We start from the raw sequence: 5,819 nt of genomic DNA on the forward strand, positions 1-5,819 counted from the left end.
ATCTGCTGCTGGTTAGCCAACACGCCTCCCAGCTCCCCCAGGGATTTTTTTTGTTTTTTAGATAGGGTCTCACTTTGTTACCCATGCCAGAATGCAGTGGCTTGATCTCAGCTCACTGCAACTTCCACCTCTCAGGCTCAAGCGATCCTCCCACCTCAGCCTCCTGAGTAGCTGGTACCACAGGCACATACCAACACACCTGGGGTAATTTTCGCCATGCTGTCTAAGCTGATCTTGAATTCCTGGATTCAAGTGATTTGCCCACCTCAGACTCCTAAAGTGCTAGGATTATAGGCTCGAACCACTACATCTGGTCCATATACCTAATTTTATTTTAGACTACTCCAGGCAAACTTAGTCCTGCAAACTTTACCTGTGCTGTAAATATTTCAGGCTTGCAAGTCATGCAGCCTCTGTCCCAACTACTCAACTCTGCCTTGTAGTGACAAAGAAGCCACAGATCATATGTAAATGAATGCAAATACCCTAGGGTGAGAAGATGGAGGCCTCTGGGGTCCACACTCTAAGGAGACACTCATCTCAGGTCCTGAAAATGCAGGGATGGTGCTGAGAGTGAGTGAATGGTTCAGCCTCTCACTAGTCCTGGCCCTGTGAATAGTTATGTTCCAATAAAACTTTATTTATAAAGATTTTATTTATTTATTTTTTTGAGACGGAGTTTCACTCATGTTACCCAGGCTGGAGTGCAATGGCGCGATCTCGGCTCACCGCAACCTCCGCCTCCTGGGTTCAGGCAATTCTCCTGCCTCAGCCTCTTGAGTAGCTGGGATTACAGGCACGCGCCACCATGCCCAGCTAATTTTTTGTATTTTTAGTAGAGACGGGGTTTCACCATGTTGACCAGGATGGTCTCGATCTCTTGACCTCGTGATCCACCCGCCTCGGCCTCCCAAAGTGCTGGGATTACAGGCTTGAGCCACCGCGCCCGGCCAAATTTTATTTATTTTTTTAAAAAACTTTATTTATAAAAGGTGTCAGGCTGGTTTGGCCGGTTGGCTGTAGTTTGCCACCCGTGGTAAAGCTTTTCTTCATCTGACTCCTCTTTTTCCAGCTCCTCCCACATCAGTCTCCCAACCCCTCCCTACAAGTAACAGATACTAACAACCAGTATGCGTTCTCTATGCTTTCCTGTGTCTGCATAAAGTCCTCTACTTATAGATATTTTTTGTTTCATAAAAATGGGAGACAATGTACACATTTTTTGTATCATGCTTTCCACACTTCACAATAATTTGCGGAAACTTTGCCAGTCAGAGGCATTGATTCCTTTTAATGGTTATATGATATTCCATAGACTGGAAGTAGCATAATTCATTGTGCCTTTTCTTTTTGATAGGCACTCACTTTGTGGCCAGTTTTCTGCCACATGCACATATAGTGCTCCAATACACATTCTTGTCCTTAAGTATTGGTGTTTTTATTTCTTTGCACAGAGTCTCAAGAGTGGGATTAGCCGGTCAAAGGGTATGTTGAGTTTCCATTTCAACAGATGTTGCCAAATTGCTTTCCCAAATGGCTGTAAAGCCTCACATGTCTGAGCGTGCCCTTTTCTCCAGATTTCTGCCAGCATTTGAAATTTTTTTTTTCGTTTTAGCTTGATAAATGAATCAGTTTAATCTGAGGAATGTAAAGTGATATCTCATTGCTGCTTTCACTTGCAAGTGTCTGACTCCTGTAAATTTGAGGGTCTCTTCATACTGTTTGTTACCCATTCGGTCCTGCTCCTCCAAAAATGGTCTGTTTATGGTCTAAGTCCATTTCTGTACTGGTTGTTTCTCTTTTTCTGGACAATTTGTAAAACTCTTTATATAGTGTCCATTTGGCTTTTGGCTTTCATCTACAAAGTGATTAAGAGGCTTGGTGCCGGGGCAGGCTGCCAAGGTCACATCTTGACTGTGCCCTGACTGGCCACATGACCTCGGCAAACTATTTACCTTCATTATTTAACCTCAGTGTACTCAACGATAAAACAGTGATCTTCATCACCATCATCATGGTAATTCCTCCTTCATAGTGCTGTTAGAGATATATGAGTTAATGCATGCCAAGTACATAGAATTCAGCCTGGCATACAATAAGTTCGTCAATAAAAGTTGGTGACTATTATTTGTATTACAAATATTTTTTCAGCTCCATCATTTGAATCAGTTTTATTTCTGGTATCCCTTGTCACACAAAATGTTTCAGTGTTTATAGGATCAAATATATCCGTCTTTTTTTCCCCTCTAGCTTCTGAGTTCCCAGGCTTGGTTAAGAAGGTCTCCCTGTTTCCTTCATGACTAATTTATCTCGCTCTTAAAATCAGAGATGTAGGATCTATTATTTTCCTCACTGAAGTACACTGTCCTCTCGACTCCTTGATCTGCCTGCCCTCCCCTCCTCTCCCGTTCCCTGCTCTCCCATCTCTTCCCCTCTTTTCTTTTCTTTCTTTTCTTAGCAGGGTTTCTCATTTGTCCAGGCTGAAGTGCAGTGGCACAGTCTCAGCTCACTGCAGCCTCAACCACCCGTGCTCAAGCATGGGAGCTCAACCTCCCAAGTAGCTGGAACTACAGGTGTGCACCACCATGCCTGGCTAATTTTTGTATTTTTTTTTTAAGAGATGGGGTTTTGCCATGTTGTCCAGGCTGGTCTCAAACTCCTGGGTTCAAGTGCAGCCATGAGCCAACACGCCCAGCCCTCCGTGATCTATTTCATCCCTAAAAGAAAAAAATAAACGATTTTTCTATACACTCACAAAACTTCTGACACCAAATGTATGAGGTTTCCACACCAAGTAACTCCAATTCTCCTTGGACACTGATTGCGTGTCCTACAATTCAAGTCAAATCTGACATTGTCAGCTGGGCGCGGTGGCTCACACCTGTCCCAGCACTTTGGGGGGCTGAGGCGGGCAGATCACAAGGTCAAGAAATTAAGAGCATCCTGGCCAACAGCCAACATGGTGAAACCCCGTCTCTACTAAAATTACAAAAAATTTGCTGGGCATGGTGGTGCACACATGTAGTCCCAGCTACTCAGGAGGCTGAGGCAGGGAAATTGCTTGAACCCGGGAGGCGGAGGTTGCAGTGAGCCGAGATGGCGCCACTGAACTCCAGTCTGGTGACAGAGCGAGACTCCATAAAAAATAAATAAATAAATCTGACACTGTCAGCCTGGAGTTAGCATCAGATCCTACAAGTGAAAGGGCCTAGTCTCACAAGGTGACCTCCATCCACTCCAGACCCCAATCACAAGTCCCAGGTTCCCACCTGTACTTCTTTTTTTTCCCTTTCCAACTTTTATTTTAGGTTCGGAGGGTATGTGTGCAGGTTCTCTCCATGGGTAAATTGCATGTTGCTGATGTTTGGTGTACAGATTGCTTGGTCACGAGGGTCATGAGCATAGTACCTGATAGGTAGTTTTCAGATCCTCACCCTCCTCCCCACTTCACCCTCCACTAGGCCCTGGTGTCTGTTGTTTTTTTTATTTGTGTCCACATGTACTCCATGTTTAACTCCCACTTATAAGTGAGAACAGGTGGTATTTGGTTTCCTGTTCCTGCGTTAGTTCACTTACGGTAATGGCCTCCAGCTCCATCCATGTTGCTGCTGCTGCAAAGGACATGTTTCATTCATTCTTTTTTTTTTTTTTTAAGGTGGGGTCTCACTCTTGTCACCCAGGCTGGAGTGCAGTGGCATAATTATGACTCACTTCAGCCTCCACCTTCCTGAGCTGAAGTGATCCTTCACCTCAGCCTCCTGAGTAGCTGGGACTACTGCATGAACCACCATGCCTAATTTTTTGTTTTTTGCTTTTCAGTTTTTTGTAGAGACAAGGGTCTCACTATTTTGCCCAGGCTGGTCTAGAACTCCTGTCCTCAATTGATCCTTCCACCTCAGCTTCCCAAAGTGCTAGGATTACAGGCATGGGTCACCATGCCTGGCTGATTTCATTCTTTTTTATGGCTGCATAGTATTCCATGGTGTATATATACCAGATTTTTTTAATCCGATACACCTGTACTTCCAACTGATCAGATAAAAATTAAGAGTTCCCACAGCCCAATCCTCAGGTTCAGTAATTTGCTAGAATGGCTCACAAAACTTGGGAAAACACTTTACTTATGTTTATTGGTTTGTCATAAAGAATGCCACTAAGAGGCCAGGAATGGTGGCTCACGCCTGTAATCCCAGCATTTTGGGAGGCCGAGGTGGGTGGATCACCTGAGGTCAGGAATTTGAGACAAGCCTGGCCAAATGGCAAAACCCTGTCTCTACTAAAAAATACAAAAATTAGCTGGGTGCGGTGGCAGGTGCCTGTAATCCCAGCTACTTGGGAGGCTGAGGCAGGAGAATCACTTGAACCTGGGAGGCAGAGTTCCAGTGAGCTGAGATTGCTCCATTGCATTGCAGCCTCCTGGGTGACAGAGGAAGATTCTGTCTCAAAAAGAATGTAACTAAGAAACAGCCACGTGGAAAGAGATGCATGGAGGATAGTATGGGGCGGGGAGTGTGCAGAGCTTCCATGCCCCCTATCGTGTGTCCCTCTACCACTTCAGTGTGTTCACCAACTCAGAAGCTCTCAGAACTCTATCCTCTAGGGATTTTGCAGAAACTTCATATGGAGGCATGACTGATTAAATCATTGATCACTGATCATTGATCACTGATGAGCCTAGTGGCTCATGCCTGTAATCCCACTTTGGGAGGCCAAGAGAGATGGATCACTTGACCCCAGGAGTTCGAGACCAGCCTGAGCAACACGGTGAAACCCCGTCTCTACAAAAAATACAAAAATTAGCTGGTGGTGTGCAAGTATAGTCCTAGCTACACAGGAGGCTAAGGTGGGAGGATTGCTTGAGCCTGGAGAAGTCGAGGCTGCAGCGAGCTGTGATTGTGCCACTGCACTCCAGCCTGGGTGATAGAGCAACGCCTTGTCTCAAAACCAAACCAAACCAAACCATTGGCCATTGATGATCAATAGTCAATTTCCACAACCTCTGCCTCCCGGGTTCAAGCGATTCTCCTGCCTCAGCCTCCCAAGTAGCTGGGATTATAGGCATGTGCCACCATGCCCAGCTAATTTTTTGTATTTTTAGTAGAGACGGGTTTCTCCATGTTGGTCACGCTGGTCTCGAACTCCTGACCTCAGATTATCCGCCCACCTCACCCTCCCAAAGTGCTGGGATTACAGGCGTGAACCACCACACTCAGCCCTAATTTTTGTATAATTTTATTAGATACGGGGTTTTACCATGTTGGCCAGGCTGGTCTCAAACTCCTGATCTCAAGTGATCCACCCACCTCGGCCTCCCAAAGTGCTGGGATTACAGGCGTGAGCCACCATGTCCCACCAAAAAATACACTGTGATAACAGAATAGGGGATTCTTAGATTGCTGTCCTTTCTCTCTCTTCTCTGTAGATAAGAAGTATAGATTGCTCTCATCTTTCAGTAATGTAGATGAAGTCTGATTCTAGTCTAAGTTTTTTTCTTTCATGAGTAGCTTCTTTCTCTACTTGACCCTTGTAAACGTTTTTTTTTTTTTTCCTGAATTTTTACCAGAATGTGCCTCCAGAAGAATCTTCTTGGTGCAGCCAGAAACTCAATAAGCTCTTTTAATCGGCAGTCTCAGATCTTTATTAATTTTGAAGAACTTTGCTTCTGTGATCTATCTGCTGCATCGTCTCATTTTAGAACTCCTATTACGTGCATTAGTTCTTCGGGAGGAGCTACCCTCCAGCTCATATTTTCTCACGAGATTTCCGTCTCTTTGTAATGTTGCTTTGTTTTTTTTTTTTTTTTTTTTTTTTTTTTTTTT

The sequence above is a fragment of the Sapajus apella genome, unplaced genomic scaffold (genome assembly GCF_009761245.1).
Source record: "Sapajus apella isolate SASKATOON/1434 unplaced genomic scaffold, GSC_monkey_1.0 scaffold2, whole genome shotgun sequence".
In the NCBI taxonomy this organism is placed as follows: domain Eukaryota; kingdom Metazoa; phylum Chordata; class Mammalia; order Primates; family Cebidae; genus Sapajus; species Sapajus apella.